At 39.0% G+C, this 26,988-nt stretch overlaps 1 pseudogene; it reads left to right on the top strand.

The window, feature by feature from the left end:
* Nucleotides 1-1,564: 1,564 nt before the first annotated feature.
* Nucleotides 1,565-3,442, top strand: LOC100607419 (annotated as a pseudogene).
* The last annotated feature ends 23,546 nt before the right edge of the window (nt 3,443-26,988 follow it).

Below are 26,988 nucleotides of genomic sequence, written 5' to 3'. Positions count from 1 at the left end.
TTTTGTTTTCTAATTTATCTATTTATAGACTGCTCCTTACCAATTCTCATTGCTCAACTCAACTGATTCTCCCAGAAAAAGGGCATATTTCCTCAGAAACTAGCACAGTGCCTGGCACACAGTAACCTTCCAATTTTTTTTTTAGGTTCATGAATATATACTCCATCTACTCTATGTTAATCTACTAAACTATAAAGAAAAATTTGGGTAACAATCTTAACTTGTGTGACTGAAGGACCTTTACTAAAACATTTTGCCTTCTAAGTTTCCTGTTTTGAATCAAGGCACCTTTGACATGTAATCAACCTTCCAAACAGAAAAATGGTAAGATAAGTTTGCAAGGAATCAAAACTCAGTAACAAAAGGTTTACTACATGAAACTATGTCCATTTATAATAATGTAAGCAAATATTCTCTAAATAAATATTCTAGATTGCTTTAACATTTAAAGTAGTGGTTTCATACCACTACCATTGCAATCTTTCTCAGAAAATCCACACCAACTGTCTGATAAGCTTATGATTTATACTGCAGGTTTTATCACAATTGGGATTGCAGTTCTCTGCCTTCTGATGCCAATACAAATCTTAAAAGGACTTTAAATGAAAAGAAAGAACAAGAAAAAGGATGATACCATCTTACTCCAGTTCTTTTGCCAAAACCAAAAAGCTATCCAGATATATGTAATTCTGGATTTGACATCCTCAAACTTCTTCCCAGGGGACTAATTTTCTTGATTCCCACCAACTCTCTGGAGCATCTGAATGGCAAGCAGCAGCTGCTACCTTCTACTGAGTGTTTATCATGTGTGAGGCATCGTGCATGTATTTTTTCAGCTAATCCTCACAACAATCCTACAATGGATGACATCCTGTTTTAAAGGTGAGGCTCAACAGCATAAGGCTGATTGACCAAGGCCTCAGAATTAGTGGCAGAACTTGGAAAAAACTATAGATTTCACAAATCCAGATTTATATGGTGTCAACTCTAGAGAAAATAAAATAATCCTGTATATCTGAGTATGCCTGATTATGGCCGGCTATTTATCTTTTTATTTATTTATTTTTTGCTTAGACCAAAATGAAAACTTAGTTTCTATTTCCTGTGCTAAGTTTTTATCAGTAGGAGATCTCGATGTGTTAGGTGACAGAACAGACCACATTTTAAAATGTTTTTTGCTCCACAGACAATAATTCACTCCTGATAACTAAGTTCATAATATATTTAACCCTATGAATTTATCCAATCAACCAGATTTTAAAGCAGCCCAAGAATTTTTTAAGAGTCAATATAACTCAGCCTTGTATGAGCAGCTTTCTACCTTTACATACTGTCACAGGCAGAACAGACTAATTCCACTAAAATGGCAAAATTATGTAAGTAGAGAGAAGGATTTCCTACCTGCTCATGTAACTCAGCATCTTTTCCTGCTTTCTCATGGGAAGAAATCAAAGAACTAGATCAATAATCGAATCAGCTTTGGGCCCTAGGTTTGTGTGGGGCCGTGTCTCAGTCCACACAAGGTCCCCTCAGATTTCCCAGAGAGGCACTCGGACCTGGAGCTGTGAGCAGAATGAATACCTTCCAAGACCAGAGTGGCAGCTCCAGTAACAGAGAACCCCTTTTGAGGGGTAGTGATGCACGGAGGGACTTGGAGCTTGCTATTGGTGGAGTTCTCCAGGTTGAACAGCAAATTAAAGATAACTTGCAAGAGGTCAAAGCTCAGATTCACAGTTGCATAAGCCGTCACCTGGAACGTCTTAGAAGCCATGAGGTGTGACTACATGAACAGGTGGACCTCATCTATCAGCTTAAAGAGGAGACACTTCAACAGCAGGCTCAGCAGCTCTACTGGTTATCAGCCCAGTTCAATTGTCTTATTCATCAACTGGAGTGTACCCAAAACAAAGATCTAGCCAATCAAGTCTCTGTGTGCCTGGAGAGAACAGGCAGTTTGACCCTTAAGCATGAAGATTCAAATGTCCTACTCTTTGAAACTGACACAACTGCTCTGTGCCAGACCATCACCACATTTAGGTCTCTCAAAACAATTCAAATTCCTGAGCACTTGATGGCTTATGCTAGTTCATCAAATATTGGGCCTTTCCTGGAGGAGAAGCTATATCCCAATGCCAGAGCAGAAGTCAGCATCCAGAATTGCAGCTATCCCTCTCAGCAAATGGCTCCTTGGAAGCAAACCTGCCAGTGGTCATTAGGCTCCTTACATACCCAGCACCAACCCCCAGGACTGGCTCACCAAAAAGCAGACCCTGGAGAATAGTCAGACTTCTTCCAGAGCCTGCAATTTCTTTAGTAATGTCTGGGGAAACCTAAAGGGCTTAGAAAACTTGCTCCTCAAGAATCAGCAACAGGAAGTTCCTGAAAAACCAAGTTATCAAAAGTGTAACAGCCATTCCACTACTAGTTCTCCATTGAAATGGAAAAGGTTGAAGATCTAGAGCTTCCTGATCAAGATGAGATGAACCTATCAGATTGGCTAGTGACTCCCCAGGAATCTCATAAGCTGGGGAAGCCCGAGAATGGCAGTCATGAAACCAGTGAGAAGTTTAAGCTCTTGTTCCAGTCCTATAATGTGAATGATTGGCTTGTCAAGACTGACTCCTGTTACCAACTGTCAGGGAAACCAGCCCAAAGGTATGGAGTTGGAAAACGTGGGCAATCTGAAGTGCCTGCATGACCACTTGGAGGCCAAGAAACCACTGTACACCCCCAGCATGGTTACAGAGGATTGGCTGGTTCAGAACAATCAGGACCCATGTAAGGTAGAGGAGGTGTGCAGAGCCAATGAGCCCTGCACAAGCTTTGCAGAGTGCGTGTATGATGAGAATTGTGAGAAGGCTCTGTATAAGTGGCTTCTGAACAAAGAAGGAAAGGATAAAAATGGGATGCCCATGGAACCCAAACCTGAGCCTGAGAAACATAAAGATTCCCTGAATATGTGGCTCTGTCCTTCTAGTAAAGAATAGAACTAAAGCACCAAAGTCAATGGTTCCTCCTAGAATTGCTGGTTCCTTCTAGAATTGCTGATTCCTTCCAAGTCATAAAGAACAGCACCTTGTCAGAGTGGCTTATCAGGCCCCCATACAAAGAAGGAAGTCCTAAGAAAGTGCCTAATACTGAAGACAAAGCTGGCAAACAAAAGCTAAAAAGCCCCATGAGCACTTCCTGGTGTTCCTTTAACACAGCTGACTGGGTCCTGCCAGGAAAGAAGATGGGCAACCTCAGCCAGCTATCCTCTGGAGAAGACAAGTGGATGCTTCAAAAGAAGGCCCAGGAAGTATTACTTAATTCACCTCTACGGGAGGAACTTAACTTCCCCCCAGACCATTAGGGCCTCCCTGCAGTTTGTGATCTCTTTGCCAGTATGCAGCTTAAAGTTGATAAAAACAAGTGGATATATCGAACTCCTCTACGGATGTGAAGGAATGGACAAGAGTTGAGCAGCCTTTCTGCTGATTGTCACACATCATGAGCTGAGTGACTGTGGCTTGCCAAATCATTGTGTTTCTGAGTCTGACCAGTTAGCTTAGTTCTTCTCCTGCCTAATTTTGAACTAGTAAAGCGAAGTGAGTCATCAGATTATGAGTTACTGTTTAAAAGAAAAATGTTGTTTACTGATGCTGAGCTGATTCAGTTCCTTCCTTCTTACAGAAGTGTTAATTCACTCCAACACCAGAATTGCAGCATCTTTGTGGACATGTCTTTTTCACAAGCCTCCAAGTCTCCTTAGATAGGGTCGTTACTAAAAGTACATTAAAACACTCTAGTTTTAAAAATGAAATATTTCTGTAATCAAAGTGTATTGATGTATTCTAAAGCTAGTAAACTTCCCTAATGTTTAATTGCCCTATAGATGCTTCTCTAGCTGTGGGTTTTCTTGTTAGTGGTCTGAAATAATGATTTTCCTATTCTATTAATATACAGTGTATTTTGCACAAAAAATTAACCTGGCTGATAGTAATTACCAAAATATATGAATAATGTTGGCAACTTTTGACATTAATTACCAAACATTTTAGACTACATGTTCTACATTATTATTCTTCACTTGAAAGAAACTCAGCTACTGCAAATTTTGTCTTTCCTTCTGTAAATGTTATTAAAATATCCAGTGAGCTCCTTTAGAAGGGCTTGGTATTATTTCAAGACTATTTTTTAGGTAGTTCTAGCCTTTTAAAATATTCTACACACCTGCAGGGTTCAAAAGAACCCCAGCACCAACTAAGCAAATAGGCAAAAGACATGTTGGAAATGTAGTATAGTACTTGAACCATTCACTATCATAGGGATTATTGGTGCATCCTGGGTAATGGAAGCAGAGCTTGACACCTGGTGCTTTTAACTAGGGATAAAGTCATCCTCTCACTGTAAGCACAGTATACCTGTACCTCCAAAAGTGACATTTTAGTGAACAGGCCATTTTCAACACTTGTGCCTTGGGGTGTTCATTGAAGCTCTATGAAAACTACTGATGTTTTCTCAGTCTCCTTAAAGTAATGTCCATGCTTTAAAATGTCTCTGTAGGAGAGAAGTGGGGTTTATATTTATAATGTTTTTAAATTCTCTAAGGTATATTTGCTGCTTTCCAGACTTTGAAACTATTAAACTTTAACTGCCTCTTATTGAAATACTTCTGGGGAAACTCCATGGTCCCACAGTCATTGCCATACAGCTTCACTAGAGTTCTCTGAACCACAGCTGAAAGAGCTTTGTATTATTTTTTAATTCCCTCCCCAGACATCATATATAACTATTATAATAAAGGTGGTGGGCAAAAAACAACGTAAGGAGCCTTTCCAGTTATCTTAATTTGCAGCTAACTCTGTAGTTTCTTTTTTGAGGCCAAACACACTGTATTTTACATTGTCAAAATATAATTTACATTAATCACTATGTTAAGGAGTATGTAAAACATTATTTTGCATTGACGAATTCTGTATCTGCCTCCATTAAAAGCATAACAGCCATAAAATAATAATAATCAAATCAAAATGTTTCAACTAATTTTCATGATTCCTGAGAATATGGCTTCATCCTACAATTTGTAAGCTAAGCACTACCAAAATACAAGGGAAATTCCCCAGCTTTACAAGATTCAGTAAGGTATCTCAAAGTAGGCCATATCTAGTGTATTAGTCTGATTTCAGGCTGCTGATAAAGACATACCCAAGACTGGGTAATTTATACAGGAAAAAGGGTTTAATGGACTTACAGTTCTATGTGGCTGAGGAAGCCTCACAATCATGGCGGAAGGCAAGGAGGAGCAAGTCATGTCTTACATGGATGACAGCAAGCAAAGAGAGAGCTTGTGCAGGGAAACTCCCATTTTTAAAAATATCAGATCTCATGAGACTCATTCACTATCATGAGAACAGCACAGGAAAGACCTGTCCCCATAATTCAATCACCTCCCACCAGGCTCCTCCCATGACACATGGGGATTGTGGGAGTTACAATTCAAGATGAGATTTGGGTAGGGACACAGCCAAACCATATCAGTTATCTTTGTATTTACAGCACAATTATTTGCTCACAGAATTAATGAATGTATGCCATAATTCTGCATGGGTCAATAACTCCACTACACTGATTACTCAGTTAATTGATGTTTTTAAAATGTACATTTTTTTCTAGATTTTACAGTAATATATTTTAAGGACTTTCTTTTTAAACTGATTTCAATATATGGATATTTTCCTTCATTAAAAATTTGCTCAGCAGCAGCCAGTCTGACTTGGGATATTTATCTTGAAATTGATCCAATGAATATTCTCAATTTCAATAACTACTCTGGCAAGAAAAAGCATACAGAATTTCCAAAATCAATACAGTAGATCAGTGTCTGCAGCACAGCACAATTCATACAGGCAATGTAGTGTTGTACCAAGTGTTTCCATTTCTCAGTGCTAATCACTTTTGATTTGAAGATAAGCTGTCAAATGCCATTAATCTGTTTACCATATTCCACCACCACCCCCCACCCCCCCACCCCCACCCCACCACAGAAGGCTCTTTTTCAAATAATTTCAGGAAATTTTTGTAGACCAAGATGACTTCTTAAATAAGCAACTTTTAAATAGGTTTTAAATAGGTCATCATAAGTTAAGAGTAATGAAGAACAAATACCAAATTCATGAAGGGATTCTCTAAAGTTCTCTGTCCATTTTACTTTTTATCACTTTTCCAGTAAGATTCAGATTTCCCAATTTCTACTTTTAGGCTTAAATGTGCTTGAGAAGTCTCTATTTTTCTAAATTCCATCACCATTAAATGTTTTGATTCCCACTGCTACCACCCTATTTCAAATCTAGACTTGAACTAGGAAGCTCTGAGACCACTTACAAAATGAAAACATTAAGATCTATGTATCAGGGTCATGGTGAGTATGAATGAGTAAGCAGGAGAGAGCCTGGGACAGGGCCGGGCATCAAGCAGGTGCTAATCACCTCTAAGAAACGTTCCTCTTTTCCCTCTCCCTCCTCAGTCCTCCTTTCAGACTTCACAGCAAGACTCATTCTGAAAGGTGAAGGTGATCTCCTTACCCTCCTACTCAAATTCCTCCAAAAGTTCACCGTACCCTAGGACAGTGGTTCTCAAAGTGTAGTTCCCAGGCCAGCAGCACCTCTTGCGCTTGCTTTTCCAAAATTCCTCTAAGGAGAGTTTACTATCTTCAAAACCTGCCACTCTCCCAACCCCAAGATTTAACTCATCTTTTACATCCTTCCCCCTCTATGATATCTCTCCTATACTACCCAGCTTAAAATCTTTCCTGACCATCCCAGTCTCTAGGACTTTTTCTGACCTCTAATTCTAATTATTTCTGAATACAAAGAGTCTTCATCTTACGATCGGGTCTGTGTCTGGATAAACCCACTGTAAAGTCAAAAAATCTTTAACTGAACCATTGTGTAAGTGTAGGACTGTACTAAGGTGAAAATCTGCAGAGGTCACAAACTAGTTGCACCTGGCCCACCCACAGAAGGTGCGTGTTAACTAAATTGGTTGCAAGTAACATTAAAAACCAAGAAAAACTACGTAAAACTACAGATCTTTGGCCTGTGTTGGAGAAAATTGGATCTGCGTTTGAGAGACCCCCATTCCCACATGGCAACAATCAGCTAAATGGTAAATGTTTCAAGCATTCACCAGCTCTTTCCATTCTAAATAAAGGGCTTCTTTTGACATCTTCAAATATCTCAAATGGTGATTTACATTTCTTATGGTTATGTAACTTTTCATGCTTGTTTTGTCTCTCCTAATAGAATACCGCCCTTAAAAAACCTGTCCTTGTCTTTGACTTTTTAAAAACCTCGTTACCCTGAACACAAACCGGTATTTAGTGCAAAATTATTGTAAAAGAATATTCTGAACATTGTAGACAACCGCAAAATGAATAATCCACACAGTTTTTCTGGAAACTTTTGGCTTTCAACCAAGTTGGAAAAGTTTTATTAGTTTACGTTTTCCAAACATATGGATTAGGGTACAACTCTTAAGACAGATAATAAAGAATTTTTATATTATTTTGGTTTAGGTCGTCTTTCATTTTCTAATGAGAAATATATATGAAGACAGCATGCCCTCTGCTGAGATTTAGCCCCTGCCCAGCACAGCATGTGACAGAACCTAGATACTGTTTGTAACTTTTAGTTTGAATCCAACTTTTATATCCTGGATTTCCCGGAAAAGAGTTTCAATTTCACTCTTTGGTAGGAGTCATAGTGGCTTAGTCTCTGACGCGGCCTCAGGTTAACCATTCACCGGGTTTGCAAGCGACAAGGGATGAGCCACCTTAACAAAGCTGCCTTGCTGTGGCTCAAAGATAACCTGAGAAACCTAACCAAGATAAGAATTTTAAAACACTGTTTACGTACAGGGCCTTTCTTTGTTAGACCTTCCATTTGAACCCATTTGCCGACTCCTGCCTGTCCACACATATCCGCACCCCTAGCATCAATATTAGGAGAATATTCGATAATACTCTCCTTTTCCTTCCCCCACCCCAAATCCTCCAGAGGGCGCCCCGGAGGACCGCGCTGGCCCCCCGGCGGGAGGGCGGCCGTAGGCGGGAGCCCAGCCCCGACTCCCGGACGCCGCGCGCACTCCCCATACTCACCCACCCGAAGCCACGGAAGTGCCACCTGACCCCGCCCCTTCCGCCGGATCCTCCCACGCAGGCGCAGCGCCGACTGCAGGCGCGTGGGGCCCGGGGATCGCCTGGGGCCGGGTGGCGGCGCGGGGCATGGCCGGGGTCCCCGTGGACGTGGCCGCGCAGTTCCTGCGTGGGGCGGAGAGCCAGTGAGCGTGAAGGTCTCCCGGCCTGCGGCAGGCTGCGGAAGCTCTGCGCCGGGAAGTTTTCTGGCGGGGGAGGGGAGGGCGGTTTACGGCCTTTAGGGTAGGTTTTGCCCTTTTTAAGGTCCACATGGAATCTTTCGCCTCCGAAGTTCGAGGGTAACTTTAGTTCCCTCCTGGCCTTTGCGACACCCTTGAGTCGGACGGAGGCCGAGTCCTGCCCTCACCCCCAGCAGCCTGCGGCGGCCGGGACCCCCGGAGCCCCTTCTTCCGCTCCTTGGAAACTTAAAATGTGGGGTGAGGGAGAGACGCGTTACGTTTGACAGACCGGTTAAAGACACTCAGGCTTCTCAAAGTGATTTGAAGAAATGCTCAGCGTTCGGCCGAAATATAGTTTTAAGTTTTTAAATCATGGCATGGTTTTTAAAGGCTGAAGGACCCACAATTTTTTTCTCTTAAAAGGCACCCATTCATTTTGATTAATATTTCTTAACATGCACCCAAAGCCAGGACTCGGGCTCACTGCTGCAGGGATGTCCTTGGGAAGTCCCGAGGGGGGAAAGGCGCAAGCCTGAAATGGAGATGAAAATAAACAGGCATAATACTTGCTACCTCACTGCGTGGGCGGATTGGTAACTAATTTTTAAAAAAGTCTTAGATGACGTATAAGTAGTAAAGCCTTTGTATGCTAATCTAGAATTTTTGAGAAAAAATCACCCAAATGTTTGCTATAATGTGATAAAAATAGCATCCATCGGCAGTAGCCAGGATCAAATTATGACGAGTAGACACGGTTATAAATGGGGGCCATGCAGTATAATTAGTATATGAAACCAAAATGTCAGTCCTCACACAATTCGTGTAATGATATGCATTTGGGAGGCTTCAGGCCTTTTCAGCTATTTGATACAGGTTGATTCTTACTGAATACAGACTAATAAAAAATGAGTTACTGGTCTCACCATTATCATTATTACTATTCGGACCAAAAGACTACCACTTTTACTCCAAAGAGTGATTGTAGACTCGATAGTCAATGACAGAAAATTAAGCACAAGTGTAAATGAAGCCGAGGATTTAGTGGAAAGAACAGAATCAGACCTTTCAAATCTCAGCCTACTGAACACAAACAGAATGACAGTTCTTGAGAGGGTTTACTTCCTTTCTTTAAACTTGGCGTTGCTCATCTGAACAATTGTTTTGGTAAGGGTTACGTTTCATGAAAGCTCAGTTTGTGCTACCTTAGAAGTGAAGAAGTTTGTTAATTTTAAAATTGAGTTAATCCTTACCTACTTTTCATTCTACAAACTCTAAAACACTTTCATGCATGTCACTTTTTTATTCAGAAGTTTTCTAAACAGTACAGCTTAGGGAACACATTTCCATGGAACACTAGTCTCTTGCGAAATGTTAATAGATGCTTCATGGGAAAAAAATTGCTAGCATCACCAATACTGGCGAAAATATGAACCTGTCATTCTGAGGCTATGGGAAATACACCTTTGTAGCGCTCTTGCCAAAAATGTTTAACCTGAATCTGATTGTGAGGAAACACTCAGATAAATTCAGAATGTGATTTGTTTGGACTTTTCAATAAGGTTAATAAGACAATAAGAAAAGGCAGGAGGACTGATCTACATTAAAGACAGCTGTCAACTAGATAGCCTTAAGGATTTAAAAAATTTGAACCTGGGCCCGGCACAGTGGCTCACGCCTGTAATCCCAGCACTTTGGGAGGCTGAGGTGGGTGGATCACGAGGTCAAGAGATTGAAACCATCCTGGCCAACATGGCGAAACCCTATGTCTACTAAAAATACAAAAATGAGCTGGGTGTGGTGGCACGTGCCTGTAGTCCTAGCTACTCCGGAGGCTGAGGCAGGAGAATCGTTTGAACGCTGGAGGCAGAGGTGCAGTGAGCCGAGATTGCGCCACTGCACTCCAGCCTGGCGACAGAGACTCCAGTCTCAAAAAAACAAAACAACAACAACAACAAAAACAGTTGGTAGTTTCAGGTAAATAGTATATGAATGTTCTTTTAACTCTTCTATAGATTTGAAAATTTTCAAAATAATAGTTGAGGACAGATTGTAGCTAGCAATGCTGGAAACCCATTTCTGCCTCCCAGCAGGTGGCAGCAAATTAATACTCCATAACATACAAGAAAATCATTGCAATTTCCTCATCTTGGTAAATGTTTTGGGTGTTGCAGACTGGCTTTTTTTAGGGATAGGAGCCAAAAGAATATTGTTGCCAGATTATGGATGTTTATGTTAATTTATCAACTAGTTGGGAAAGTACTTATTGTTGTTCTTCATTGCTCATCTCTCACAGAACCAAAAGTCTGTAAGCTCTTTTGTTGGAATAACAGTCAAGCTCATGTTCCCTTCATAAACACGCTCCATAACCATTAATTGGCTAATAACCATCAATACAACATTTCGAAGTTTATGAAATACAACTAAAGTATCCTCAGAGGGAAATGTGTAGTTTTTTCATGCCTTTATTAGACAAGAAGAAAAAAAATCAGTGATCTAAGTCAGGATCAGCAAACTGTGGTCTACAGTCCAAGTCCAGTGCATAGTCTTCTTTTGTACAGCCTGCAAAACTCTAGAAAAACTCATTTTAAAAACAGACAAATTACCAGTATCTGGAATGAAAGAACACTAAAGATTCTACAGACATTAAAACACGGGTCTCAACCAGAGGGTTTTTTGCCCCCAGGGAACATTTGGCAATGTCCAGAGACATTTTTGGTTGTCACAGTTGGAGAGTCTGCTATCAGAAGGCAGAGGTCAGGGAAACAGCTGAATATTCTGCAATGCACAGGACAGTCCCCCACAGCTATTTGCTGGCCTCCAATGTCAATAGTGCTGAGATCGAAAAATTCTAATTAAAACCATAAGAGAATAATATTATAAACAAATTTATACCAATAAAATCTGATAACTTAAAATAAAAACTTTTGGGGGCCGGGCATGATGGCTCACACCTGTAATCTCAGCACTTTGGGAGGCCAAGGCGGGCGGATCAATTGAGGTCAGGGGTTTGAGACCAGCCACACCAACTTGGAGAAACCCTGTCTCTCCAAAAATACAAAAATTAGCTGGGCATGGTGGCACGCACCTGTAATCCCAGCTACTTGGTAGGCTGAGGCAGGAGAATCACTTGAACCTAGAAGGCAGAAGTTGTAGTGAGTTGAGACTGCACCACTGCACTCCAGCCTGGATGACAGCGAGACTCTGTCTCAAAAAAAGTTTTTTGAAAAAAGAAAAAAAACCTTATAAAAACACTGAAGAATAAATAGAAAATCTGAGTATTTGTACATCTGTTACAGAATTTGAATTCATAATTTAAAAATACAAAGAAAACTATCCACGTTAGTGAATTCTATCTAGCATTTAAAGAACACACAATGTCAATTTTATGTAAACTCAGAGAATAGAGGAGGAAGGAATAACAGCAGAACCTTCGGAAAAATCTAACAGACATTAGAGAAAAAAAAAAAAACTAATATTACTCACTAATACAGATGCAAAATTCCTATACAAAATACTGGTAAATTGAACCCAGAAAAAAATAAAATAAAATCGCCAATTGCAGTTTATCCAGAATGCAAGATTTGCCCAACATTTTTTTTTTTTTTTTTTTTTTTTTTTTTGAGACGGAGTCTTGCTCTATCACCCAGGCTGGAGTGCAGTGGCCCGATCTCGGCTCACTGCAAGCTCCGCCTCCCGGGTTCACGCCATTCTCCTGCCTCAGCCTCTCCGAGTAGCTGGGACTACAGGCGCCCGCCACCACGCCCGGCTAATTTTTTTGTATTTTTTAGTAGAGACGGTGTTTCACTGTGGTCTCGATCTCCTGACCTCGTGATCTGCCCGCCTCGGCCTCCCAAAGTGCTGGGATTACAAGCGTGAGCCACCGCGCCCGGCCTGCCCAACATTAATAAACAATAATTTACAACATTAATAAAGGAGAAAATCTTAATAATGGTGGAAAAAGCATTTGACATAATTTATTGCTAACTCATGATGACAACAATCACAAAACTAGAAATAAAAGAGAACTTTATAAGGGACATCTATGAAAGATCAATAGCTATTATGCTTAATGGTGAAATATCCAATCCTAAGATTGGGAACAAGGGAAAGCTGTCGGCTCTCATCACTTCTATTCAGCTTTGTATCAGAAATTCTAGACAGTAAAATAAATAATTAAAATAATAAAAAATATTTAAAAAGTGCAAAACTGTCTATTCACAATGGTCTATGTAGAAAATCTGTTTTTCAAAGCTACTAAATAAATTGTTTTTGTAGACTGTCCATGTGGAAAATCTTCAACATCTACTGAATGTTGAAGTCATGGGGTAAAAGCTCAGTATATATAAAAAAAATACTTTATATACTAGTAAGCAGCAATTGGAAAATGACATGTTAAAATATGCCATTTATAATAGTACAGATGATCCCTGACTTATGAGGGTTTGACTTATGGTGTTTTTTTACTTTATAATGATGTGAAAGTGATAGACATTCAGAATGCTCCTCAGGTTACAATGGGGTTACATTCAGATAAACCCATCGTAAGTTGAAAATATTAAGTTGAAAACCCCCCTACAATTTACAGTATTTTCCATTTAGGATGGGTTTATTCAGACATAACCTCATCATAAGTTGAGGAGCATCTGTATTATAAATACCTAGGAATACGTTTAATGAAAGACATGCAAGAGCTGTACTCTAAAGTGACAAAACATTGCTTAAATGAAAGAGCTAAATAAATGGAGAGATGTGCCATATTTATGCCTACTGAACATGTGCCAAGAAAGACCATATTCTGGGTTATAAGTCTCAATTTATAAGGATGAAAATCATACAAAGTATTGTTCTCCAACGACAATGGAATTAGAAGTCAATAATAGGTCTTTGGAAATCTCCAAATCTCAATAATCAAAGGCAGAGATTTTCCAGACTGCTGGCCTCAAAAGTTCAGATTGACACTGAAGACATTCTTCTCTGCACAGCCAAGCCGATTGATTCACATGGGAAATAATTATGGACATATTGCCACATTCTAACCAACTGCACTAACCTGGCACTGCCCTGAGATTGGGGTATGCTGGAAGCAACTGCAGACGGCTGTTATATATTTTATTGTACTAAAACAGAGTTACAGCATATTTAAAATTCATGAAATTGTTCCCATTTCTTGCTTTCCTTCCCTCACAGTCTGAAAATACTGATGAAAAATCTGGGAACAAGATTATGGGTGTAGTTGACAAAACAGAAAATCTGTTCCTGGACAGCTTTTGATGAATTTAATAAGTACAGAGATAATGAACATAGATGACATTTGCATAATGGCATAACAAAAATTCATTGAACAATGCTAACTATCTGGGGGAAACTACAGTTTGGAAACTGAATGTAAGATTGTGGTTCTGGTAAGATTACTCATTCTATTTAATGATTATACATGGTGTTGAAAGGGATGGGGGGAAATAGTCCATTTTGTGCTGCTGTAACAGAATACCTGAGATGGGGTAATTTATAAAGATTAAAATAAACATTTACTTCTTAGAGTTCTGGGGGCTGAGAAGTGCAAGGTTGAGGGGCTCACTTCTGGTGAGGGACTTAATGCTGTGTCATTCCGTGGCAGAAAACGGAAGGGCAAGAGAGGGGAAGAGGGGTGGGTGGGGAGGGGACTGGCTTCATCCTTTTATGCAGAACTCACTCCTGTGACAACCAACTCATTCCTGTGAAGTGGCATTAATCAGTTTATGCGGGCAGAGGTCTCATTACCTAATCACCTCTCAACACTGTTGCATTGGGGATCAAGCCTCTAACATGAACTTCAGGGGACACATTCAAACCATAGCATTCCACCCCTAGCCTTCAAACCTTTTGACTTCTCACCATGCAAAATACATTTATTCTATCCCAATTGTCCCAAAAGTCTTGTTCTACATCAGTTCAAAAGTCCAAAGACCAAAGTCTCATGTAAATCAGATATGGGTGAGATTCAAGACACAATTCATCCTGAGGCAAATTCCTTTCCAGTTGTAAGCCTGTGAAATTTAGCAAGTTATCTACTTCCAAATATGTATTTGGAAGTATATATATATATATATGTGTTGTGACAGCATGGGATAGACATTCCCATTCCAAAAGGGAAAAATAGGCAAGAAGGAAGTAACAGGACCCAAGCAAGTCTAAAATCCAATAAGAAAAATGAGTTTTAAAGCTGGAGAATAATCTCTTTTGACTCCATATCTCACATCCTGGGCACACCAGGATGGGGCAGGGTCCCTAAGGCCTCAGGCAGCTCCATTCCTACCGCTTTGGTGGACTGTCTACCCAGCAGTGCTCAGATCGAAATTTCATTGCCTCCAGCTTTCCCAGGTTGCAGTTGCAGGCTGGTAGCTGTACAGTTTTGTGGTCTTGGGAGCTGCCCCACTCTCAAGACCACTAGGCATTGACCTACTGGGCTGTCCACATTCTTTGAAATCTAGGTAGAAGTCACTATGGCCCCACAGCTCTTGGATTCTGCACATCTGCAGAATCAGCACCACATGATGCCACCAAGGCTTACCGCTTGTGCCCTCTGGAATGGCAACCTGAGCCACAGCCAGGCCTGCTTGAACCACTGCTGAAGTGACAGGATTACTGCGCTGGCATACAGGGAGCAGAGTCTGCAAGTGGTCCTGGGCAGCAAGCCCATGGAGGGCACCGTGGCTTGTCCCCCCAAACCATTCTGTTCTAGAGCTCTGGGCCTGTGATGGAAGGGGAGCCTCAAAGATGTCTGAAATTCCTTTCAGGTCATTCTCCACGGTCTTGATGAATATCACCTGGTTTCCTTCTAGCCATACTAACCTCTTTAGCAAATAGTGGCTTGGCCATATCCTCAGTTTGCTGTCCTAAAGATACTATTTTACTTGTGACCTGAGAAACCAAAAGAGATGCCCCTTTATCAACTAAGACAGACCCCAAGTTCAAAGAAACAGATACTTTTCTTTGAGGGTTCAGTGCTCAGCTGACATGATAACTTCTAAATTCCTATGGCTATAAGAAAAAACACACTCTTACTAAACTCCCTAACAATAGGAGCTATCAGGTAAATTATCAAGAGCCCTCATAAACTCTGATTTACAACTCAGACCACTTCAACTCTGATTGGACAGAAGACCTACCTTATAAACACACTTTCCTAATAAGTAACTAGAGACCTTAAGCAAGTTTCGGCAAGCTTATAGAGACTGTGCACAGTCTTCATATCCTACAGTTCACCTTTTAACATGGAGCCAAATTTCACCTCATTTTAATGCCAAAACCCCACCCCAAAGTGAACATGGGTTATACGTTACATATATGCCTGCCCATTGCACATGCGCTAAATTCTCCACATAAATATGTTTAGCTTTTCCCCAAACCTGTTGAATATGTATGACTGTATAGGCCCTTTGAGGCACAAGGGCCAACCTGCCCTTTTCATCTTCAAAGAAGAGCACCTTCGGCACATGCCATAGACTCTTCTCAGTTTGCAAACTGATATTGCCAATAAAGCTCTCCTTTCTACCATTTAGGCATTCTGGTGGTGGTTTGGACAACACACTCTCCATGCCCAGGCTGCAAATTTTCCTAATCTTTCTGCTCTGCTTCCCTTTCAGTATAAATTCTAAATCACCTCTCTCTCTCTCCCTCTCTCTCTTTCTGTGTGTGTGTGTGTGTGTGTGTGTGTGTGTGTAGCTTTCATATGTTACATTTTATCTTATTTTGCTGTATGCAGTTAAACATATCCATGCAACTCCTTCAATAATTTGCTGCTTAGAAACTTCTTCCACCAGATATTTTAGTTCATCTCTTTTAAGTTCTGCCTTCCACAAAGTCCTAGGTAATGGACACAGTTCCACCACAATTTTCTGCAAAACATGGATAGCTTTTAATCCGGTTTCCAATGCATTGTTTCTTATTTCCATCTGAGACGTCATCAGAATGGCCTTTACTGTCCATATTTCTACCAGCCTTCTGGTCATGACCACTTAAGTAATCCTTAAGAAGGTTAGGCTCTCCTCACAGCTCTTGTCTTCTCACCAGAATTGCCCAATGCTCCATTCACAGCAGTCGAGGCTTTTCTATTTGCTCCTCCAAATTCTTCCAGCCTCTATTTGTTACCCAATTCCAAAGCCACATCTACATTTTCAGGTATTTGTTGTAGCAACAGCCCCACTCCTCAACACCAATTTTATGTCTTAGTCTATTTTGTGCTTCTATAACAGAATGCCACAGACTAGGTAATTTATAAGGAAGAGAAATTATTTCTTACAGTTCTGGAGGCTGGGAAGTCCAAAATCAAGGGTCCCACACCTGGTGAGGCCTTCTTGCTCCATCATTCCATGGTGGAAGGCTTGGAGGGCAAGAGAGGGAAAAAGTAGGCAAGGGAAAAGAGCAGGGAAGGGGGCTGAACTTATCCTTTTATCAGGAACTCACTCCCATGACAATTATGCACTCCTGCAATAATGGCTCCATTCATCCCTTAATGAGAGTAGAGCCCTCAGGACCCAGTCACCTCTCAAAAGTTTCATTTCTCAACACCATTGCATTGGAAATGAAGCCTCCAACACATTAACTTTGGGGAACACATTCAAATCACAGCAACCCTGCATGCTTTCTTCCACTCTCACTATTATCATGATAAAAGAATTTATTTTTTAATAGAAAGATTTCCAACATACAGATCTGTCCCACATGTATCTCTTTCAAGGATTTATAAAATTAAACATTTCTCTTTCAATAGATCATTGAGAGGATTGGGGACTATAAATCACTTTTAATTTTAAAAAGTATTTTTGACCCTTAAAAAGGTTTTAAGTTACTCATCTTCACAATTATTTATTTTGACTGTCAATTATGCTTAATATAATGAGATTAATTTTCAGATTTCACTTGGTAAATAGAGTTCATAGACCTTTCTTTCCAGAAGTTGCCTTTTTAAAAAAATAACTTTTATTTAAATGTTTTTTTCAACCTTTATCTTTTACAGTTTTTAACTTCATGTTACTTCTAATCATTCTGAAAACAATTATTCCATTTTGGTATAATTTTCTAAACTCACAGGGGAAGTCTAATACTCTTTCTTTTCTTGGTTTGAACATAAAGGGAAAATCAAATGTGATGGCATGGTAACAACTAATCGCAGCTGATATTATTAAACTATTTTATGGCCATTGTCAACTTCCCTGTGAGATAGATGCTACTGGTATCCCATTTTACATACATGAAACTGAGACTCGGGGAGATTAACCAGTGTGCCCAATGTTACATGATAGCATAAAAGCCTGGCTTTGAGCTCATGTAATTGACTTCAGTGTCCACATACTTAATCATTGGTGCTTACTTTTCTGTGCATTTACTAAAGTAACAGGATTATTTCACATTCCGTAACTTATTATGATAGCTCCAATTTCAGTGTTATCTATATATAAGATGTGATGAAATGGCACCATGTTGGCAAATGTTTCGATGTAGCGCACAATTTCACCACATGATGGTGCCAGTGAAGTGAGAAGTCATCTGCTGCTAGTATTTGACATTAGGCTCAGACCTAAATATGTCAACAGAATGTAATAAAAGATGTTAAAAAAAATTTTTTTAAAGAGCAATCATAAATAATTATAGACTAGAGTGTCTTTTGAAAACATAAGGAATGAAAACATCACAAATACAAAAAGAGTAAGAGTAATTGACTCATAAAAGTTAAAAATAAAAAAGATGAGCTTTTGTATTCATAAGGAAGTATGTAGGACAGATGTCACAGACTTTCCACAGGAAGGAAAACACCAAAGGAAATGAATTAAATGAGAGCAGGTGACTTAAAAAAAAATGAGACCAGCTGTATAGTGATGTGGCTCCAGGGTCAAATGGTTCCAGTAAGATTCCACAATCAGTGCAAAGGAGTTAGCAAAAGCCAATGACTAAAAGATTTTTAAAAACCTTTAACAGACATTACTACTTCCTTTTCTAATCTAAAATAAGTATTATTTTTCCCTGCATTATCAAAGATGGAACCAACAATAGAAGGAAGAAGCATTGCTTTTCAGAAATTATTGAAACAAATCCTTACATGTCATTATTACAGTGATTCACTAAGTATGGTCCCTGGACCAGCAGCATTGACATCACCTGAAATGTTAGAAATACAAATTATTTGGCCACACTCAGACTTTTACTGAATCTGAAACTTGGGGAATGAGGCCTTTCAGGGCTTTTGGATGCACCCAAAAGTTAGGGATCCACTGTGTTACTTATGGCCCACGCCTGTAATCCCAGCACTTTGGGAGGCTGAGGCAGGCGTATCACGTGAAGTCAGGAGTTCGAGACCAACCTGGCCAACATGGTGAAACACTGTCTCTACTAAAAATACAAAAATTAGGCCGGGCACGGTGGCTCACGCTTGTAATCCCAGCACTTTGGGAGGCCGAGGCGGGCGGATCACGAGGTCAGGAGATCGAGACCACGGTGAAACCCCGTCTCTACTAAAAATACAAAAAATTAGCCGGGCGTGGTGGCGGGCGCCTGTAGTCCCAGCTACTTGGAGACGCTGAGGCAGGAGAATGGCGTGAACCCGGGAGGCGGAGCTTGCAGTGAGCCAAGATCGCGCCACTGCACTCCAGCCTCAGCGACAGAGCAAGACTCCGTCTCAAAAAAAAAAAAAAAAAAAATTAGCCGGGCATGGTGGTGGGCAACTGTAATCCCAGCTACTTGGAAGGCTGAGGCAGAAGAATCACATTAACCTGGGAGGCGGAGGTTGCAGTGAGCTGAGATCGCGCCACTGCACTCCAGCGTGAGCAAGACTCATCTCAAAAAAAAAAAAAAAAAAAAGAAAGACAACAAATTCACCAAAGCATAATTAATAATACAAAGATATTGGAAATGCCAGTTTAATATTAAAGAAATATAAGTAAATAATAGTATATTGTCAAGGAATTTAAACATCATTCTGTTGAATAACTTTTAATAATGGAAAATGCCTATTATATAATAGTGGAAGAGTCTCAGTTATGTAAAAAACAATTCTAGAAGAAATATTAGAAGGAAAGAAGCAAAACTAGTTATTAATGGTTGCCTTGGAGTGATGTGATTAAATGCACCATTTTCCTCCTGCCTATTTATATTGCAGATGCTGTTTTCAAATTTTCTATGAGAAACTATTTTACTCCTGTAAATAAGTCTTATAATGATTAAGGATGTTGGGGGGGAGGCTTTCCAAAGTCCTATTCAGAGGTTACATTCTTACCCATTTTGTTCTAAATGTATGGTTGCTGAGAACAAAATAGGACACAGATGACAGTCCACAGCATAACCCACCTTCCCTCTTCCACATACACCAAAAAACCCCATGGTCATCATGTTACTTGCTGGAGAAAGAAGACATAGAAAGACCATTCTGGTGCAGTTTATATATATTCAATGTTGAAAGGGATGTAGGGGATTAAAATCTGACAGTGAGAAAAAACAGCCTTGTTATAGACACTAATCACATGCTTTGCCAAGTATTATTAGTTAATGAAAATATTAAATATTCTGAAGTAATATAAGGGAAAATATCTTTATGTGTAGATAACAACATGCTTAGACATATTACCCCTAAGAAAGATTTTCATTTTATAACTGTGTCATTTGAATTAATGACCTGACAAATCAAGCAGTCAAAAAAATTCTAAGATTATAATTTAAAAGATTAATATCTACCTACCTATTTATGTTTATGTATATCTTGAATGTTAGACCCCAAATATGATTATTTCTGTTTCACAAAGATCTGTAGAATATATGCTAAAATTGATAACATTAGGCCATTAAAAACTCAGTGTTTAGAAAATAATCTAAAACTTAGACCACATTCTCTAAAAGTAATACAATAAAAATGAATAACAAATGATCAAACAAGGGGAAAAAAAGCAATCATTTAGAAATTTGGGAAGGAAATTATCCCAAATAAGTTACATGACAAAAAGGAAATAAAAACAATAATTATTGCTCCTTTAGAAAAGAAGTATAGAAAATAACAAAACAAATGGGATGCATGTGAAGATGAAATCAAACAAAATATATTATTTAAGGAAAAGGAAATCAGAAAAATAAAGACAAAAATTAAATAATTATTAAATAAAAGCCATTAAAATTATAAGTAGACCAAAAGTTGTGTCTTTGAAGGAAAAAATAATACAAAAATGCCCTGAAGACTGAGGGTGGTGACTCATGCCTGTAATCCCAGCGCTTTGGGAGGCTGAAGTGGGAAGTTGCTTGAGCCCAGGAGTTAGAGACCAGCCTAGGCAAAATAGTGAGACCCTGTCTCTACAAAAAGAATAAAAATAAATTAGCCAGGTATGATGGCATGCACCTGTGGTCCCCCAGCTACTTGGGAGGCTGAGGTGGGAGGATTGCTTGGGCCTGGGAGGATGAGGCTGCAGTGAGCCATGATTGTGCCACTGCACTCCAGCCTGGATGACAGAGTGAGACCCTGTCTCAAAAAAAGATAAATGCCCTGGAGATTTCTAATTAAGAAACACACACACATAGAGACACACACACACACACACACACACCACAAATACACACACACACACACACCACAAATACCTAATACATTAGGAATGAAAAGGGGGATAGAAACACTTGGATATACTTTTATAATTACAAAAGAAGACTTTCACTGCCAGTTGCATGGCAGGCTAGGTTATTCAGACCAACATTCCTGGCTGAAGGAAAGAATAACTTAAAATGCTGTATAGCACATAAAAAGTGAATCCTTTTAAGCAATAAAGATATGATAAGGTAGTAGGACATTTTCAGGGTAAAACCTAAAAAGAGGAAAGACCCAAGGCAGGAGCACGGCATTGAAACTGCTTTTGCCTAAAAGCATTTGCTAAACCAAGCAAATTTGGTTTCAGTGGCCTTGTAGAGCATGGAAAACAGAACTCAAAGCCTAGTGTGTACTTGAGATGAACAATGTGAAGATCTAAAAGGAGGCCCTTCTCCCATAAAGCCAAGATACCAAAGGGATATTCCCTCAGGAAAAAGATAAACCAGAAATGAACCTGCTCCACTTCTGCCAGGAATGTTAACTTGGCTCTAAGCAGAGCAGGGCTGGGAAATAACCACCCCTGAAAAGTTGTGACCATATGAATGCATCAGGCTTTTTCACACAATATTTACAACACCAAGGTAGTCCAAAAAACTTTAAACCATAATTTTAAGTTGTTTCCAAACTGAAAGTGTTTCTGTGCACTAGTCAGAGGCAAAGGCATCTTGACTTTAGGCCTCTAAGACACCTCAAAAATAATTTTCCAATGAAAAACAAAAAGCAACTCACAGACAAAAGTAACCAAGCACCACAAGGAAATAAGTCACTATGCACAAGACCCAGCAAAAAACAACAAAGAGCAGAAACAAATATACAATTAATTTAGATATTGTAATATTCCAGTTACAGGAAATAAAATGACTATGCTTTGAAAATGAAAAACCAAGTATTTTCAGGGAATAGGAAACTATTTTTTTAAAAACCTAGCATATTTAAAAGAGAACTAAGCAAACTTCTAGAAATAAAAAACATAACAATTGAAATATAAAACTCAATGGATAGAATTAACAACACACAAGAAGAAGTTGAAAAGAGAATTAGTGAATTTGAAGATTGGTAAGAACTATTCAGAATACAGACACAAAAAGAAGTAGGAAGTATAAACCAGAGTTTATGTAACACAGAGCTTAGAGCTTCTTCATTTAAGAGTTTCTTAGGTTAAGAAGATCTATTATACATCTGATAAGAGTTCCAGTTGAAGAGAAAGATACCGAACAGAGATAATAGCTGAGAATTTTCCAGGACTAATGAAAGAAACCAAAAATAAGTATACATCTTGACATATACTGAATTGCAGAAAAGCAAGGACTTTTTTCATATTATTAACACTTAAAAAGAAGCCGTAGGAAAAGAGAAGACTGATTATTTTCAAAGGAACCTCACTTAGACCAACAATAAACACTGGAAGCCAGAAGCTGGTGAAATATCTTTAATATGTTGAAAGAAAATAACTGCCATTTAAAATCTTATATTCAATAAAATTGTTTTTTAAGAATGAGGGTAGAGACATTTTCAGACCAAAAAAAAAACAAACAAACAAACAAAAAAAAGAGTTTACCAGCAGTGCAAAACTCAAAGAAGAAATGATAAAAGATTAATTTGAACTGAAGAAAAGTGATTTGAAAGGGAGGGTCTGATATGTCACAGGAAATAAAGGGCAAAGGCCGAGGCAGGCAGGATCACTTGAGGTCAGGAGTTCAAAACCAGCCTGGCCAAGATGGGGAAACCTCGTCTCTACTAATAATACAAAACTTAGGGCCAGGCGCAGTGGCTCACGCTTGTAATCCCAGCACTTTGGGAGGCCGAGGTGGGCGGATCACGAGGTCAGGAGATCGAGACCACAGTGAAACCCCATCTCTATTAAAAATACAAAAAATTAGCTGGGCGCGGTGGTGGGTGCCTGTAGTCCCAGCTACTCAGGAGGCTGAGGCAGGAGAATGGTGTGAACCTGGGAGGTGGAGCTTGCAGTGAGCTGAGATTGCACCACTGCACTCCAGCCTGGGCGACAGAGCCAGATTCCGTCTCAAAAAAAAAAAAAAACTTAGCCAGGCGTGGTGGCACATGCCTGTAATCCCAGCTACTTGGGAGACTGAGGCAGGAGAATCGCTTGAACCTGGGAGGTGGAGGTTGCAGTGAGCCAAGATTGCGCCATTGCACTCCAGCCTGAGTGACAAGGGCGAATCTCCATCTCAAAAAAAAAAGAATGCTTGACTCAGACTACCAACCACAAAAAATTATGAGAAAGATGGTGTGCTAAATAAATGGGGAAAGGAAGCATTATTTCATAAATAGTCTAGGGAAAATTGGTTGATTAGGTGGGGAAATGACAGCAAAGGCATGACATGAAGCTGGGATTGTGACAGAGGCATCTCTTTTCAGGTGCCTTAGTAGAGAATAGGAAAGACAGAAGATTTGAGGGTTTTCTGCTTGCGTTATCAAATCTCCTAGTAATGTGTGATTCCTAGATCTACATCTATCTTTATTTATTTAGATGCTGGAGGAAATGCACAACATGTTAGCAATGTCTGTCACCCACTTTCATATTTTAGTTAAATATGCAAAGAGGACTTTTTAATTGTTATGAAAAAAACTAACATTTAAAAATGCCCCATGATCTTAATGTGCAAAGTTTAGAAAAGCTAATCCTTGTTTTCAGTTGCTTAAGTATTCTCCATTTTACACAAAGCTCCATAAACTAATACTATAAATTTCCAAAATAATAACCGTAATCTAAGTTAATGTCTCTAAACACACCGTCTTAACAATAGTATATGCAATATAGCTAACGTGACCACATCATTTTACAGTCAGCCTATTTTTTTTCTTTTTGCTGCATTTTTTCTACAAATGTTCAAGCTTTCTTTCCTCATTCGGGAGAAAAATGACTAAAGGTTGTGGTGTAAAAGCAAGCAACAGCTCTTCCCTAGGATGAGACAAAAAGAAATACAATGTATTTGTTAAATGATATTTGGTAATGGACTTTAATTTCAAAGTAGAAGGAAAGAATTTTTTTTAAAAAAAGATTATATTAAAAGCATGAGCAGTTGCCCTGAAGCATAATTCAATATTTATCAAATTCTTTGTATATTTTTGCCGAACTGGAAATGAGTAGATTTGGTCTCAGATGAGTAATATTCAACTGTCTATGATAAATAGTCTTCTTTACACCAAATTCAAATGTGCTTATTTTGTTTCTTTTCAGTTTCATAAGAAAGGGAGACAAGACTGAACTGCTGAATGTTTCTTTTTGATCTTATGCACTATTTCAGCTGTCAGAATAAAAGAAATGTCTGTTTACTTAATTTATTAATTTATTTGAAAAAAAACCCTGTTGGCTGTGTTAGCCCATCTTCTTCCTTAGAGAACAGCAACTGCATTTATAAAAGGATAAAAAGTTGTGGGTTCAATTGCTCTGACATTTTCTAGCCTATTTTGATAGCACTTGGGAATATCAGCCAATCTTTTAAAGATGGTTTTTTTATGAAGCCTTGAAATAACCATTCCTGTCTGACATTCTAAATCATTATTGTCTTTCTAGGGATAGTTGATGAAATATCTTGAAAATATCTCGAAAATATCTCCTGATAATTGATTAATTCAAATTGCTGATTGGAAAACAAACAAACAAACAAACAAACAAAAAACTAACCCTAAAGCCAGTAGTCTCAGGGGAAAGCTGCCTGGCCAGCCTAACACAGGCCCTGGGGGCACTACTTGGGGATGATGGCACAGCACTCAATCCAGAGCCAGTCCCTGGCCTAGCAGGCCCACAGGTTAATTTATAGTCTCCTCAGGTAAAGATTCATGGTAAATACTTTCCCAAACACTAATATATGTAACCAAAATGCCAGCAGCATATCCAGTTCTTATTAATAATTCTCTTCACAGGCAAATATCTATTTGAGGCCAAATTTCAATCAGAAGAGGAGTAAAGTGATAGTAATGGCTAGTGTCAACAATCTGTAATACCTACTACACCAGCTCCATGTGAGCATTTATCTTCTACATTGCTGATCACTACTTCTGATTGATACATGCCTTTTTAAAAAACAGATTATTAAATATTCAATCTGGCTACAGTCAAGGGTTGTTGGGCATGAGTATATTTCTTTATCCCCATGGTGAACTTCATAAACTTTTTAAATAGTTTACTCCAGAGTTTAGTTATATTTTTCTCTTTCCATATTCTGAGGAGGAACATCTCACCTCTAGAACAAAAACTACATAAGCACAGAAATCTTGTCTGTCTTACTCACCCTGTGCCCCATCTGCATCGCCCCTGCCCCCAAGTCTAGAACAATGTCTTAATATAGTAAGCACTAAAAAAAAGTAAATGAATGATAGAAAAAGCATCTTTTATTTGCAGGCATTCCTATACTACACAAATGTTATTAGACAAATGACATATACTAAGTACCTGTATTTAGTATTGTGGATTATTCCTCCGGCGGAGGAGCTCAAAGGAAAGAGCTCACACAGTGCTTGCCTTTGACCCAACAATTTAAATTAGACACCCTTCTTCACTTGATTATTCTCTCTTAACTTTCTTTTCCTTCAGCACTTACTACAATTGGTAGTTGCAGTTTATTCATGCTTATTTATTTAAGATCTGAATCATGCTCTGGGAAGGCAGGGACTATGTCTATTTTATATGTAGCTCATGTCTATAGCCTGCCTTTAATGGTATAGGCTCCATGATATTCATAAAAATTGCCTTGAGTATTTTTTTAAGACAGAGTTTTGCTATGTCACCCAGTCTGGAGGGCAGTGGCTATTCATAGGCACAATCACAGCTCGCTGCAGCCTTGAACTCCTGGGCTCAAGTGATCATCCTGCTTCAATCTCCGGAGTAGCTGGGACAAGTTATGCAATTGGTTCACACAGTACTTACATGCCTTGAGTTTTATGAGCCAGATCTATCTTGCAGTCACAGGAAGAAAAAAATAACTTGGTGGCTTTAAATAATGAGCTAGTTTGGAGGACAGGCAGCCATCCCAATACCCCAAAATCATACCGTATGGGGAAATGCTAATCCCAGGTAGACTATGGGTCATGGGTGTTTCCCAGGCTAGCTATAGGAGGAAAGAGCAAGGAAACAATTTAGTTCATGTTTATTCTGTAAACTTGAGAGTTAAGATTAACTTATTATATTTTATAGAAAGCTAGTCACATGCTTAATAATCACTGTGCTTCTTCCTGAAAGTTGTTCATTTCAGCTAATAGTTAATGGTGCACTTTGCCTTGACTATTGTATTTTGCACATTTAAATGTCATTTACATCTGTCAGCTTTAGACTTTTTATTGTGTCATGGTAGCCAATTCACAGAAATAAATCAGTTATTTAAAAGTAAAGTATTAAAGTAGTGATGAAAATTGTAATATAAATAGAACAACACTGTAAATGTAAACAGGGAACAGGAATTCAATGCAAATATCAAATATGAAGCTGTATTTGCTAAAACAAGTGAATCTTGATGAATATGTGAAAATTGGATTTTATCAGACCAGCAATCAATTTGTCTCTAGTTTCTATTGCATTGTCTGTTACAAAACTTTGTTAAAGAATGGCAAGAAGCCACAGGAGCTTTTGCATTGCTTTCAGAGTTCCGTGACCTTTCTGATAAACCAATTGAATTTTTCCTGAACAAGCACAAAATAATGCTTTCTAATATGAAATTGATAAATTTTGTCATTTAAAGATGGAGAAGATACTAAAACTAAATAAACATTATTCAAAGTTACACATCAAAAAAAGAAATATAGAAGTCACATTATCACTACGAAATTTCTAAAACCAGCTCTAAGGTTAATGATCATTACCATGCTCAGGAAGAAACTTTAATTAGCTACTGGCAATTTCATAATCCAAGTGAACTGCTGTACATCATATAATATTAATGGCATACAGCACAGAAGAACAATGTCTTATCAGGAGTACATGCTAGCAGATACTTGACTTACATTTGGAAAGAATCAGGTGTGCAGAGTATCAATCAGCGCTTGACAGAAATATGCAGAAATATATGAAAGAAAAG

The sequence above is a fragment of the Nomascus leucogenys genome, chromosome 7b, assembly GCF_006542625.1.
Source record: "Nomascus leucogenys isolate Asia chromosome 7b, Asia_NLE_v1, whole genome shotgun sequence".
Taxonomy (NCBI): Eukaryota; Metazoa; Chordata; class Mammalia; order Primates; family Hylobatidae; genus Nomascus; species Nomascus leucogenys.
This window is presented reverse-complemented; position numbering and strand designations above follow the sequence as displayed.